Below are 15,734 nucleotides of genomic sequence, written 5' to 3'. Positions count from 1 at the left end.
GTCCTTGGCAAAGTTGATTAGCTCATTGTCTTTAATTTGTCTCATTAAAAGTACCCAACATATGGAGGACACATTTATATACATTAATAGGGAGGATACATTAATATAACAGAATAGCTTTTGTCTAGTTCCTAGTACAATCCTTGTGTGGTAGTTCATATTTTCAGCAAAATAGGATTTATAGCCACTTAGAAGATAAGCCTTTGTCTAGATATTGCTGGGAGGGATTATTTGCATCGGGTAAATTGAGGTGGGGAGATCCACCATGTCTCTTGATGGCACCACTCTGTAGATTGTGATCTGGCTGAATACAAGTGAGAAAGGAGCTGAGCACCAGTGTTCATTGTTTCTGACTTCACGATATTGAATGTGATGTGACTAGCTGCTTCATGATCCAGCTACTGTGATTATGATGGACAATACCCTTGACACGAACAACAACAAACCTTGCCTGAAGTTTCTTTGGTCATGGTATTTTGACACAGGAAAGAAACGTAACTAGTACCGTATGTTCACCTATGCAACCTTTCAGCTTGACCCTGGTCGTGCACTTTCCAGTTGACATTATGGCTGTCCTCATTGCCTCCAGACTGGCTCAACAAGCACTGCCTACAGCATGCTAGAACCCTGTTATCCTCATCTGCTTTCTGCCCACAAACTGGCTCCAAAGGCCTGAGAACCACATCCCCAGGCTTTGTTTCTGATTTTTCTTTTTCCACAGCAATGATCTCAATTCTGGGTACAGTTATTTTTTTTTTCATGGCTGTGAACAAATACTGGCAAAGAAGAAATTTAAGACAGGAAATATTTGCTCTGACTCACAGTTCAAGAGAGTCCAGTGCATCATGCTGGGGAAGACACGGTGGTGGGAGCAGCTTACTGTGGCAGTGGAAGTGTAAGGCCCAAATCTTGTTGGCAGTCAAGAAACAGGGAAATCAGGATTGAAGTTCTTTTAGAACTGCAGTGAGCATGAGTACAATTATGTCATTTCCTGGGTGACACAACTTAGCAATGATCTACACAACATTTATATTGTGTTTAGCATTATAGGTAATTCAGTGATGATTTAAAATATATGGGATGTTGAACATTTTTTCAGGTGCTTCTCTGCCATTCGATATTCCTCAGGTGAGAATTCTTTTTTCAGCTCTGAGCCCCATTTTTTAATGGGGTTATTCGATTTTCTGGAGCCCACCTTCTTGAGTTCTTTATATATATATATTGGATATTAATCCCCTATCCGATTTGGGATAGGTAAAGATCCTTCCCCAATCTGTTGGTGGTCTTTTTGTCTTATTGACGGTGTCTTTTGCCTTGCAGAAGCTTTGCAATTTTATGAGGTCCCATTTATCGATTTTCGATCTTACAGCACAAGCCATTGCTGTTCTATTCAGGAATTTTTCCCCTGTACCCATATCTTCGAGGCTTTTCCCTTCTTTCTCCTCTATAAGTTTCAGTGTCTCTGGTTTTATGTGGAGTTCCTTAATCCACTTAGATTTGACCTTAGTACAAGGAGATAGGAATGGATCAATTCTCATTCTTCTACATGATAATCCACCTCACACCAGTCAGAATGGCTAAGATAAAAAATTCAGGTGACAACAGATGCTGTCGAGGATGTGGAGAAAGAGGAACACTCCTCCACTGTTGGTGGGATTGCAAGCTTGTACAACCACTCTGGAAATCAGTCTGGCAGTTCCTCAGAAAATTGGACATAGTACTACCAGAGGATCCCGCAACACCTCTCCTGGGCATATATCCAGAAGATGTCCCAACCGGTAAGAAGGACACATGCTCCACTATGTTCATAGCAGCCTTATTTATAATATCCAGAAGCTGGAAAGAACCCAGATGCCCCTCAACAGAGGAATGAATACAGAAAATGTGGTACATCTACACAATGGAGTACTACTCAGCTATTAAAAAGAATGAATTTATGAAATTCCTAGGCAAATGGATGGACCTGGAGGGCATCATCCTGAATGAGGTAACCCAATCACAAAAGAACTCACACAATATGTACTCACTGATAAGTGGATATTAGCCCAGAAACTTAGGATACCCAAGATATAAGATACAATTTGCTAAACGCATGAAACTCAAGAAGAATGAAGACCAAAGTGTGGACACTTTGCCCCTTCTTAGAATTGGGAACAAAACACCCATGGAAGGAGTTATAGAGACAAAATTTGGAGCTGTGACAAAAGGATGGACCATCTAGTGATTGACATATCCAAGGATCCATCCCATAATCAACTTCCAAACGCTGACACCATTGCATACACTAGCAAGATTTTGCTGTAAGGACCCAGATATAGCTGTCTCTTGTGAGACTATTACGGGGCCTAGAAAACACAGAAGTGGATGCTCACAGTCAGTTATTGGATGGGTCACACGGCCCCCAATGGAGGAACTAGAGAAAGTACCCAAGGAGCTAAAGGGAACTGCAACCCTATATGTGGAACAACAATATGAACTAACCAGTACCCCTGAGCTCTTGTCTCTAGCTGCATATGTATCAAAAGATGGCCTAGTCAGGCATCACTGGAAAGAGAGGCCCATTGGACTTGCAAACTTTATATGCCCCAGTACAGGGGAACGCCAGGGCCAAAAAGGGGGAGTGGGTGGGTAGGGGATGGGGGGTGGGTATGGGGGACTTTTAGGATAGCATTGGAAATGTAAACGAGGAAAATACCTAATAAAAAATAAATAAAATATATGGGAGGATGAACTGCAATAGATTGGACTCAAATATTGCCCTCTTTAAAAAAAAAAAAAAAAAAGAATAGGGACTTGGCCTTCTATTGGTTGGTACCAGGCATGGTTATAGAAATATCTAGTGAGATACCAAAATTGTATGATTAAGGTGGCATCAGTATCAATAGAAAATACATTTATTGTTTAGTTTTTTTCTGGGATGAGAGACTCATTATCCAGAGAAAAGAATTCTTAGTTTCTGCACATGTTATAGATCCCATTATAGGTCAAGCTCACACTGCTGACAAGAAAATTAACAGGCGATCTGGAAGATGGAGTCATGGGTAAATTCAGTATCAGGGAAGCCCCCTGTATGGTGGGCAGACATCAGGGTTGCTGGCAGACCAGGTAGGACCAGGTGGGAGACTGAGGAAGTACTTCAGTGTTAACTCTGCCTCCACGAAGCCCCTAAGACAAGTGCCCTCGGAGTGTAGCAGTATGGCGAGGGGCTTAGTGGAGAATAGGTCTTTGGGAAGGACCTATTATCAAGCCATAAAGTTATTAGAGAAAGCAGTCATTCCATATCCACCTGCACAGCTTTGACTTTCCACAGAATAAAACAGTCCTCCCTGTAATTAATAGGGATCATCTTTGACAGGCTCTCCTCATTCCTCCACATCAATTGCAGCCACAATTGCTTCCTTTTTTATTCATGGGAGTATATATTTTTAATCATCCTTCGGAAAATCATTAGAAAGGGACAATTGAGTAACAATTAAGTTTGCCTTTAGAGCTGCAATTAAGCTCCACTCTCAGGCTTATCACAGGCTTCCTGTCCTCTGACAGAGGCTGCCTAACTCCTGCCTGCACGGTGTTCTGGTTGAGAAGCAGTGCCCTTAGAGACATAGGCCTCCAAGATCTTTCTGAGATCTTCCTGGGGACTTCAGAGTGATATATATGATGTGGGATGACTTCATGAGTGTCAACTCAGGTCCACATGCTGGGACCTGGGATTGGATACCTGTGGGCCCAGAGAAGAAGTCACTTATCCAGGCTTTCTTTCTCTCACAGTGTTGGATAAATGAGTAAAAGGTTACTACTCATTTCAATATGATAATAGCACTGACTACTTATGTTCTTGGTGTGATGTGATGGCCAATAAAGGCAAAAATCAAACTACTTACAGTCAATCCTTAGAGGTGAAATAGAGTGTGAACTGAGGCTGGCTCTCACCCTGTGGTCACCATGGAGGACCACAGCTAGCACAGAAATGCAATGTGGTCTGTTTCATATGTGGTTCCTTTTCCACATTGATCAACATGCCTTGATATTAAAGCTGAGGTGGAAGGAACTGATGTATGCATAAATATTTTTGCAATGTACTTTTAATAATGGCTCAAACTCTCCTCTGGCCCACGACCTAGCCAAGGCAGTGGAAGAGAAAAGTTATTAGGATACGAGGGAAGTGGACCTATCCAGCAATATCTCTTTGGTGGCAAGATTGATCTTCTTTGGCAGCAGTTCAGTCCCATAGCAAAGACCAGATATGAATCAGCAGCTTTACACTAGTACTCAAGGCAGGCAGATACCACATACGAACCAGCAGCTATAGTTCAGTCCTCTAGGCAGGCAGTCACTCAGCATGAGCCAGCAGCTATAGTTCAATTCTGAAGAAACAATGAGACTCACAACTGGCCTGAGTCAAGGCCACAGAAGTAGCAAGCTGCTGCAGGAACCTCATGAGCAGTTCTTGGGTGTTTCTCTCAATGGCAGCATAACCACAAGTTGAGCTCAACAAGACTGTGTAAGGGAAACCAATACATGCTTGTTATTAGGGAAGAATGGTGAGGTGGAGCAAACCAAACCGATGCTTAGTTCTCATCTCCCATAGTCTGTGGGGTCATATTTATACTCATCCAGGGTCCTTTCACGTGTTTGCTATATCAAAACCTCCTTTAACCTGTGTCTGCTTTAGGAAAACATTCTTTACTGTTTCTGCTTTAATTAGACATTCTTTCACCTGTGTGCCCAGCAAAACATCATTTGACATCATTGATTTTCCAGGGAAAGTAGAAATTTCCACTTCAGACTCACAGTGGACTACTCTACTGGAGAAAATCTCAAGACTGTACTTTGTGGTTTTCCCTGCTGAGTCTGATTTACTCCCATTATTCCTGTTTCCCCACCAATCTTTCTTCTTGCCATGTGTCTGGTCCATCTGGCCATTTCCAGAGCAGCTTGTGTTGCTTTAGCCATCAGACACTCAGGAAAGAGGGACTCAGAGCCACTGTGTTCACAGAAGCATCATTTCTGGAACCATCAGAAGTCCACGGGAAGCTTATCCTAGGTGGGTGTCCAGGTTACATCCTGACTCCTCTTTTTTTTTTTTTTTTTTTTTGCACTAACATCAATTTAAAATCTTTTTTTAAAAAATTAGGTATTTTCCTCGCTTACATTTCCAATGCTATCCCAAAAGTCCCCCATACCCACCCCCCCAATCCACTACCCACCAACTCCCCCTTTTTGGCCCTGGCGTTCCCCTGTACTGGGGCATATAAAGTTTGCAAGTCCAATGGGCCTCTCTTTCCAGTGATGGTTGACTAGGCCATCTTTTGATACATATGCAGCTAGAGTCAAGAGCTCAGGGGTACTGGTTAGTTCATAATGTTGTTCCACCTATAGGGTTGCAGTTCCCTTTAGTTCCTTGGGTGCTTTCTCTAGCTCCTCCATTGGGGGCCCTGTGATCCATTCAATAGGACTGTGACTGTGAGCATCCACTTCTGTGTTTGCTAGGCCCTGGCATAGTCTCACAAGAGGCAGCTATATTTGGGTCCTTTCAGCAAAATCTTGCTAGTGTATGCAATGGTATCAGCATTTGGAAGCTGATTATGGGATGGATCCCTGGATATGTCAATCACTAGATGGTCCATCCTTTTGTCACAGCTCCAAATTTTGTCTCTGTAACTCCTTCCATGGGTGTTTTGTTCCCATTTCTAGGAAGGGGCAAAGTGTCCACACTTTGGTCTTCGTTCTTCTTGAGTTTCATGCGTTTAGCAAATTGTATCTTATATCTTGTGTATCCTAAGTTTCTGGGCTAATATCCACTTATCAGTGAGTACATATTGTGCGAGTTCTTTTGTGATTGGGTTACCTCACTCAGGATGATGCCCTCCAGGTCCATCCATTTGCCTAGGAATTTCATAAATTCATTCTTTTTAATAGCTGAGTAGTACTCCATTGTGTAAACGTACCACATTTTCTGTATCCATTCCTCTGTTGAGGGGCATCTGGGTTCTTTCCAGCTTCTGGCTATTATAAATAAGGCTTCTATGAACATAGTGGAGCATGTGTCCTTCTTACCGGTTGGGATATCTTCTGGATATATGCCCAGGAGAGGTATTGCTGGATCCTCCAGTATTACTATGTCCAATTTTCTGAGGAACCGCCAGACTGGTTTCCAGAGTGGTTGTACAAGCTTGCAATCCCACCAACAGTGGAGGAGTGTTCCTCTTTCTCCACTCCTCGCCAGCATCTGCTGTCACCTGAATTTTTGATCTTAGCCATTCTGACTGGTGTGAGGTGGAATCTCAGGGGTGTTTTGATTTGCATTTCCCTGATGATTAAGGATGTTGAACATTTTTTTCAGGTGCTTCTCTGCCATTCGATATTCCTCAGGTGAGAATTCTTTGTTCAGGTCTGAGCCCCATTTTTTAATGGAGTTATTCGATTTTCTGGAGCCCACCTTCTTGAGTTCTTTATATATATTGGATATTAGTTCCCTATCCGATTTGGGATAGGTAAAGATCCTTTCCCAATCTGTTGGTGGTCTTTTTGTCTTATTGACGGTGTCTTTTGCCTTGCAGAAGCTTTGCAATTTTATGAGGTCCCATTTATCGATTCTCGATCTTACAGCACAAGCCATTGCTGTTCTATTCAGGAATTTTCCCCCTGTACCCATATCTTCGAGGCTTTTCCCTACTTTTTCCTCTATAAGTTTCAGTGTCTCTGGTTTTATGTGGAGTTCCTTAATCCACTTAGATTTGACCTTAGTACAAGGAGATAGGAATGGATCAATTCTCATTCTTCTACATGATAACCGCCAGTTGTGCCAGCACCATTTGTTGAAAATGCTGTCTTTTTTCCACTGGATGGTTTTAGCTCCCTTGTCAAAGATCAAGTGACCATAGGTGTGTGGGTTCATCTCTGGGTCTTCAATTCTGTTCCATTGGTCTACTTGTCTGTCACTATACCAGTACCATGCAGTTTTGATCACAATTGCTCTGTAGTACAGCTTTAGGTCAGGCATGGGGATTCCACCAGAGGTTCTTTTATCCTTGAGAAGAGTTTTTGCTATCTTAGGTTTTTTGTTATTCCAGATGAATCTGCCGATTGCCCTTTCTAATTCGTTGAAGAATTGAGTTGGAATTTTGATGGGGATTGCATTGAATCTGTAGATTGCTTTTGGCAAGATAGCCATTTTTACTATATTGATCCTGCCAATCCATGAGCATGGGAGATCTTTCCATCTTCTGAGATCTTTAATTTCTCTCTTCAGAGACTTGAAGTCCTTATCATACAGATCTTTCACTTCCTTCGTTAGAGTCATGCCAAGGTATTTTATATTATTTGTGACTATTGAGAAGGGTGTTGTTTCCCTAATTTCTTTCTCAACCTGTTTATCCTTTGTGTACAGAAAGGCCATTGACTTGTTTGAGTTAATTTTATATCCAGCTACTTGATTGAAGCTGTTTATCAGGCTTAGGAGTTCTCTGGTGGAATTTTTAGGGTCACTTATATATACTATCATATCATCTGCAAAAAGTGATATTTTGACTTCTTCCTTTCCAATTTGTATCCCCTTGATCTCCTTTTGTTGTCTAATTGCTCTGGCTAGGACTTCAAGTACAATGCTGAATAGGTAGGGAGAGAGTGGACAGCCTTGTCCAGTCCCTGATTTTAGTGGGATTTCTTCCAGCTTCTCACCATTTACTTTGATGTTGGCTACTGGTTTGCTGTAGATTGCTTTTATCATGTTTAGGTATGGGCCTTGAATTCCTGATCTTTCCAAGACTTTTATCATGAATGGGTGTTGGATTTTGTCAAATGCTTTTTCTGCATCTAACGAGATGATCATGTGGTTTTTCTTCTTTGAATTTGTTTATATACTGGATTATGTTGATGGATTTCGGTATATTGAACCATCCCTGCATCCCTGGGATGAAACCTACTTGGTCAGGATGGATGATTGTTTTGATGTGTTCTTGGATTCGATTAGCAAGAACTTTATTGAGGATTTTTGCATCGACATTCATAAGGGAAATTGGTCTGAAGTTCTTTATCTTTGTTGGGTCTTTTTGTGGTTTAGGTATCAGAGTAATTGTGGCTTCATAGAATGAGTTGGGTAGAGTACCTTCTGTTTCTATTTTGTGGAATAGTTTGTGAAGAACTGGGATTAGATCTTCTTTGAAGGTCTGATAGAACTCTGCACTAAACCCATCTGGTCCTGGGCTTTTTTTGGTTGGGAGACTATTAATAACTGCTTCTATTTCTTTAGGGGATATAGGATTGTTTAGATTATTAACCTGATCTTGATTTAACTTTGGTACCTGATATCTGTCTAGAAACTTCTCCCTTTCATCCAGGTTTTCCAGTTTTGTTGAGTATAGCCTTTTGTAGAAGGATCTGATGGTGTTATGGATTTCTTCAGGATCTGTTGTTATGTTTCCCTTTTCATTTCTGATTTTGTTAATTAGGATGCTTTCCCTGTGTCCTCTAGTGAGTCTGGCTAAGGGTTTATCTATCTTGTTGATTTTCTCAAATAACCAGCTCCTCATTTGGTTGATTCTTTGAATAGTTCTTCTTGTTTCCACTTGATTGATTTCACCCCTGAGTTTGATTATTTCCTGCCTTCTACTCCTCTTGGGTGAATCTGCTTCCTTTTGTTCTAGAGCTTTTAGGTGTGTTGTCAGGCTGTTAATGTGTGCTCTCTCTAGTTTCTTTTTGGAGGCACTCAGAGTTATGAGTTTTCCTCTTAGAAATGCTTTCACTATGTCCCATAAGTTTGGGTATGTTGTGGCTTCATTTTCATTAAACTCCAAAAAGTCCTTAATTTCTTTCTTTATTCCTTCCTTGACCAAGGTATCATTGAGAAGAGTGTTGTTCAGTTTCCATGTGAATGTTGGCTTTCTATTATTTATTTTGTTATTGAAGATCAGCCTTAGTCCATGGTGATCTGATAGGATGCATGGGACTATTTCAATATTTTTGTATATGTTGAGGCTTGTTTTGTGACCAATTATGTGGTCAATTTTGGAGAAGGTACCATGAGGTGCTGAGAAGAAGGTATATCCTTTTGTTTTAGGATAAAATGTTCTGTAGATATCTGTTAAGTTCATTTGTTTCATCACTTCTGTTAGTTTCACTGTCTGACTCCATCTTTTATGTTGTGTAGTCTGTACTAGCAACTCAGTTGGCATCTTTTATTCTGCTGCTCATATCTGACATCTTAAATGTGGAAGTCTGATAGTTCCATTTCTAGTTTTGAAGTCTTCCCCCAGCAGTAAGGAGAAAGCCATGTATATCAATGAACTCTGACACTTGTTCTCATCTAGGGTCAAGACAAAGGAGTTGGAAAACATGGATTGAAGAACATGGAAGATGAATGGGAAGATGAGCTTCCTGGATGATGTTTCTTCCCTCTACAGAAGTATGAAGGAAAGACTTACAACAGATGTTCTACAAGCCAGGATGTAGACACATCAAAACCCAGTTTAAAAAAAAAAAGACATGTAAATTCATTGAAAACACCACACACATACTTGCCAACCACAACCAGAGAGGTGTTACAGTGCAGTGAGTAGCGCTGGTGGGGGATATGAACAAAGATTAGATCCAGTTTACTACCAGGTAATAGCTGCCCACCACATTCCAATGGGGCTTAAATGAGGATGTGGGGACTGAACAGGACTGCTTTGAAGGCTGTGGTCCTGAATTCTGCAAGTGATTTTCCCCATGCATAGTGAGCATCCTTCCCATGAGAATATGTTCAGACTGTCAGCATTTGTTTACAGCCTAAAGTCTTGCTAGTAGTTCAGTGTTATTTAATATACATACGGACTCTCCCATCATCCCTTCAGAGGGTAAGCTCCTTACAGTTGAACAGTTACCAGAGGAGAAACAAATGAAAACTGACTTACAGACTGAAAAACTGGAATGGAGGATATCAGCATAAGTTCAGAAATAAAGGAATATCAACACATAAGATGTATTCGAGCATCACAGTAGTAACTAAACCAGAATCTAAACAGAAGTTCAGGAGAAACTCAGTTACCCAAAAATAAGTTCAACAATCGGAACGCATGATCGTGCATACGTTCTTGAAGGTTGCTGGCTGCAGAGAAAAGAGAAAGTCCATAAGTCCATAACTTTATAACTCTTGCATTTTCCATTCAAAACCATAGTCATATGGACATTGTGAAGGGTAGTTTACCAGGTGATCTATATACAACCTGGTCACCTCTGAGCCAGAGTTCTAGCCTTTGAGTGCTTGGGAGATGAACTTTCAGAGACTTACTTCCCAGGGGCCCTGGTATCATAATGCCCTGCAGCTCTATATCAAGGGGAAGTCTGTCAACAGAGTATACATTGAGCTTGAGATGGGTGGAGCCTGTCCATCCCCAGATGCCCTCAGGCCCCCTTCTCATTCCTTCCAGTGAAAAGTAATTGGCTTCATTGAATGGTACTAATTCCTTTAACAGCCTGTCTTTCCTGGGCTGGGAGTTAACACACTCTTTTTCTGGACAAACTGAAACCTTTGCAGATCTTTCTGTTTTCACTAAATCTGATCAAAACCCTTTCCTTACCCCACAGGCTGGGCTGCCTTGCAAATTGTTCTGTTAAATTAACAAGTCTTCTATGTTTTAAGCTTTCTCTCCCACAGTCTCATGACATGGGGGAAAATGTAGATATGCTCTTTTCTAATATGTAACAGGAATGGCTTCTAGTCCAACACCTAGCCACCCTTGTTCTCCTCTGAATCCCATATTCCTATTTGCATTGTCCTCTTTCCAACCCTCACAACAGTGACTCATTGAGCTATGCTGACAGCATTCTAAGACATTCTTATTTAAACTTTCCCAGATTCTTTCTGCAAGCCACTTTCTTTTTTTTTCCAATTTTTATTAGGTATTTACTTCATTTACATTTCAAATGTTATCCTGAAAGTCCCCTATACCCTCTCCCTGCCCCTGCTCCCCTACCTATCCACTCCCACTTCTTGGCCCTGGTGTTTCCCCTGTACTGGGGCATATAAAGTTTGCAAGACCAAGGGGCCTTTCTTCCCAATGATGGCCGACTAGGCCATCTTCTGCTACAAATGCAGCTAGAGACACAAGCTCTGAGGGGGGGGGGTACTGGTTAGTTCATATTGTTGTTACACCTATAGGGTTGCAGACCCCCTTCAGCTCCTTGGGTGCTTTCTCTAGCTCCTCCATTGGGGGCCCTGTGTCCCATCCAATAACTGACTGTGAAGATCCATTTCTGTGTTTTCCAGGCACTGGCATAGCCTCACAAGAGACAGCTATATCAGGGTCCTTTCAGCAAAATCTTGCTGGCATATGCAATAGTGTCTGGGTTTGGTGGCTGATTATGGGATGGACCCCAGGGTGGGGCAGTCTCTGGATGGTCCATCCTTTCATCTCAGCTCCAGACTTTTTCTCTGTAACTCCTTCTATGGGTGTTTTGTCCCCAATTCTAAGAGAGGGTGAATTGTCCACACTTTACTCTTCCTTCTTCTTGAGTTTCATGTGTTTTGCAAATTGTATCTTGTGTATTCTAAGTTTCTGGGCTAATATCCACTTATCAGTGAGTGCATATTACGTGAGTTCTTTTATGATTGGGTTACCTCACTCAGGATGATACCCTCCAGATCCATCCATTTGCCACTTTCAATGGATTAAGTTCCAAGTGGTCACCTTGAGTATGGCAATAACCCTATTTCTTTATAGCTCTGTGTTGGCTGTTTATATTCTCTGTGACAAATACCTGGGAACAATAATTAGAATGCAGAGTCATATTAGCTCCAGTGTTTCAGACATTGGGTCCATTGCTTTCCATTTTTGTGACACATTACATCATCATGGCAGAAGGGAGGGGGAGGCAGGAGCTGCTCACCTCATGGTAACCAGGGATCTGAGAGAGATGCCCAGTACAAACTACGGTCTTCAAGGTCATAATCCACCAAGTTCCTCCTTCAATCAAATCCTATTTTCTGTCCCTTCAATGCTTTCCAGTAATGTGATCAAGTTAGGACTGCAATGGGCTAATCCATTGATGAAGGTTGAGCCCTAGAACCCAAAGGCCCAGCTTTGAGTACTGCTGTACTGGTGATGAATGCCAACACACAAAACCAAACACTCCGTCCTCAAGCCATAATAGACAATATTCACAAAGATGCTAAGAGCAAGGAAAATTGCTAACATGGGTGTGAAAACTAGAGTTTTGGGTGATTTTGATCAGAACTTACAGTAGACAGAGGACAAGAGATCCTGGAGTTGGGAGAAGGTATCTGTCACGAATTTACTGTTAGAAAATTTGCACCATGGCAGTCAGGATAGGATGGTCATCTTGATCTCCATGCTAAGAAGCAATGGTCCTGCATGAGAGTGTGCAGCTGCAGAAATAATTTAATTGTAGGTGGAGCTATGGGGAATGGAAATATGTGAATAGCCACTGGGCATTAACTGAGGAACCAAGAGCAAGGACTTATATAAGAGGAGGGCAAGTGTACACATAACTGTAGCAGGTACTTTACACATGTGCACATACATACACACACATGCGCACACACACTTAAGTAAATAAATGCAGTAAAAAGCATATAATTGAATTAAAAGTATATGCCACAACTGAGTGATGTGGATTCATGTCTGTATCATACCTAATCACAGATCATCATGTGTTGTAAGTAATTTCACACTAGTACACCAAGGATAGGCATTTACTGAGATAAATAATATTTTGCAGAGACTTTTTTTTCAAAACTGACACAAGAATACATGCAAAATCTGATAAATCCTTAATCTTGTTAGCATACTGAAACCTTAATTAAGAACCTGTCCCCTGATGAATTGTTCTAAATATTTACTGACAGAACTGATCTTAAGCAAGCTCTTGCAGAAAACAAAAAATAGAAACAAACAACAACTTGGACCATGTGGTTGCTATGTTGCCAAAATAAAAATGCAAGGACAGTGCAAACAACAAAAGTCATGGTCTGGTGTTTTTTTGTTTGTTTGTTTTTGTTTTTTGTTGACAAACACCGTAAGTAAAATACTCTTGTGCAAATTCATTAGCATGCAAATGAGGCAGCACATCCTGACCAGATTATTACAAGAACAAATGTACATTAAGACCTGAAATTCAATGCATGTGTTTCAGTAGGATAAAACAATAGAAGAGAAGGTGGCATAATTGGGTATTAATTACACACAATGAGCTCTTGATGAAACTTAATGCCTATCCATAAGGAAACTATGGAAACTATGTTCCCTACTATGGGGACAGTTGAAAGAAGAGCTAAAACTAATAGAAGAACTTGATGTGGATCATCAGGCCTGACACTTCCTTGCTGACTCTGTTCTCGCTGCTGCAGCCCAGTGTGTCCCAGCGACACAGGCAATCCAATAGAGAAAGAAAAATAAAGACGCTACAAAAACTGAAGAGAAAATAACTCTTTTTTCTTAGAAAATATGTGGAAATTTACATAAATTATTAAAATTAATACATAAGTAGCCACTGAATTAAAGCTCAATATAAAACCACTTATTTTTATATATAACAAACATTTATTTTATATATAATGAAATTAAATTTTTATAAAATATCAGAGATAGCAGATATTTTTATGAAAGTCTAGATAGTGATTTACTTGTGGTTTCAGGACACAGAGAATGTGGCTCCAGTGTTCTTCATTTTCTCCTCTTTTTTTCTTGACTATATTTTAAAAGACGAAAACTACCCATATCTCAGCAGGATTCAGGCTGCATTTGAATCTATATCTTTGTTTACTGACCCCTGATCATAGCACCAGAGAATCCCACGTATTTAGGGTCAACCATGAATAAAGTATGCACATTTCTCTGAGACAATCCATAGACAACGTAAGTAAATGAAGAAAGATGACAATCAAACAAAGTAGTCTAGATCTGTAAGAATTTGGTGTCTGCAAAAAAAAAAAATCAATAAAGAATGACTTCTATCAACAAATAACTCCAACAGGATGACTAAAATAATCCAAAGACTGGAAGATGATATTTTAAAATCAATATATGTGCTGAAGAACACATCCAAGATACCTAAGAACTGTGACCAACTAAGATAAATATCAAGTTGAAGAGAGCACGAGGCTTAAACAGGCTTTGTATTTTAACCACGGGTAGTAGCTAATCTGAGTTGTCAACTTGATTGAATCTGGGATCAACTGAAGCTCAAGTTGCTGAGAAGTCAGGTAAGAAACATTTTGATCCAACACTTTTAAGCAGGAAGATCCACCCTAAGTCTGAGTGGCACCTGCTGGTAGTATCCCAGACAAACAGACATTGAAGAAGGAGACTTTGCCCTCACTCCTGCTGGAAAGTCCATCTCTCTTGTTTCTGTACCATTCCTTCACTAATACTAGAACCTTCTTCTTCATGACTCCAATGTAGGCTGAAGAACAGCAGCCCTCTGGAATTTCCCCAAGGTTCCAGCACCAGATTGGGACTGAAGAAACATCCAGCCTCTTAGACTGAATGATTACAGAATTCTCAGCCTTTGCTGTATTGGACAGCCACTGGTGGACTACCCAGATGCATCCTGTAAGTTAGTCTAATAAATAGAATAAATCCTATTATATAAAAAAGGTATATAATATTATCTACATTAATACTATACATAATTTATAAAATGAATTTATAATATATAACATATATTCATTCAATCAGTCATGTTCCTTCAAAGAACCCTGATTGGTACACACAGGATATCAAAAATATTATAAACAATTAAAATTATACTCAGTGTCTTTAACTGCCAATGACATACAAATTAAAGCTACCAGAGAGTGCCACATAAAGGTACCACAACGGACCACATGATGAAGTCTGATGCATGTAAGACAGGTTCCTCCCTGCCCTAATTTCAGTGTAGTGACTTACACAGCCATTCTGAGGGCTGTCTGTCAGTCGCCGTCCTGGTCAAGCACAGGTCTTCCCTATGACTCACAGTAACCTTCCAAAGTCCAGACCCTGAGGGAAACGACATCCACATACGAGAAGTATGTATAAGAATGCTCATGTGAACTTTAGTGACAAGAGCCCAAGGACAAGCCAGGAAAATGGATACAGAGTATGGCACAGCTGTAGGACATGAGACTGAACAGTGGTAAACATGCACAGGTGACAATCTGTACAACATTTTGCAGGACTCTCAAGACCTTATGAACGTTGACAGTAAAGTACAAAGCATATCTACAGACTGATAAAAGGTGCAGGTTTTCTACTGAAATCAAAATCAGAACAGAGGTGACCCTTGGGTAAGGAAGGGGCAAATGGCTTGTTGTGCTTTAACTATTTTTGATCTAGCTTTGTGGTAGTTAGAGAGCCAATAATACAAAGGTAAAAAATGTATCCATGCGTTCAATGGGAACTTCAGATTAGTGCATGTTACACTACTACATGTACATATAATACTTTAGGCTAAAAATTGGAGGCTCGAGGAAAACAAAATTAAGAGATGCATTATTTCTAAAACCTCAGGTGAGAGAATGAGCTGAATCGGAAGAATTCAGAGGTTTCTGTTGTTCTCATGCTGTAGTCAAGAGTCTGCCACAGCTATGGGATGGAGAATGGTCCCCAGTGAGCCCTCTCCTGCAGAGACACTGGTTGACTTGGGTAGAAAATACTAAATGGGGTCTCAAAATGCAAAATGCAAAAAAGAGAGGAGGGTAGAGAGATGGCTCAGTGGTTAGGATTACTGACTGCTCTTCCAGGGGACCTGGG

Source organism: Mus musculus, chromosome 13 (genome assembly GCF_000001635.26).
Source record: "Mus musculus strain C57BL/6J chromosome 13, GRCm38.p6 C57BL/6J".
NCBI lineage: Eukaryota > Metazoa > Chordata > Mammalia > Rodentia > Muridae > Mus > Mus musculus.
This window is presented reverse-complemented; position numbering follows the sequence as displayed.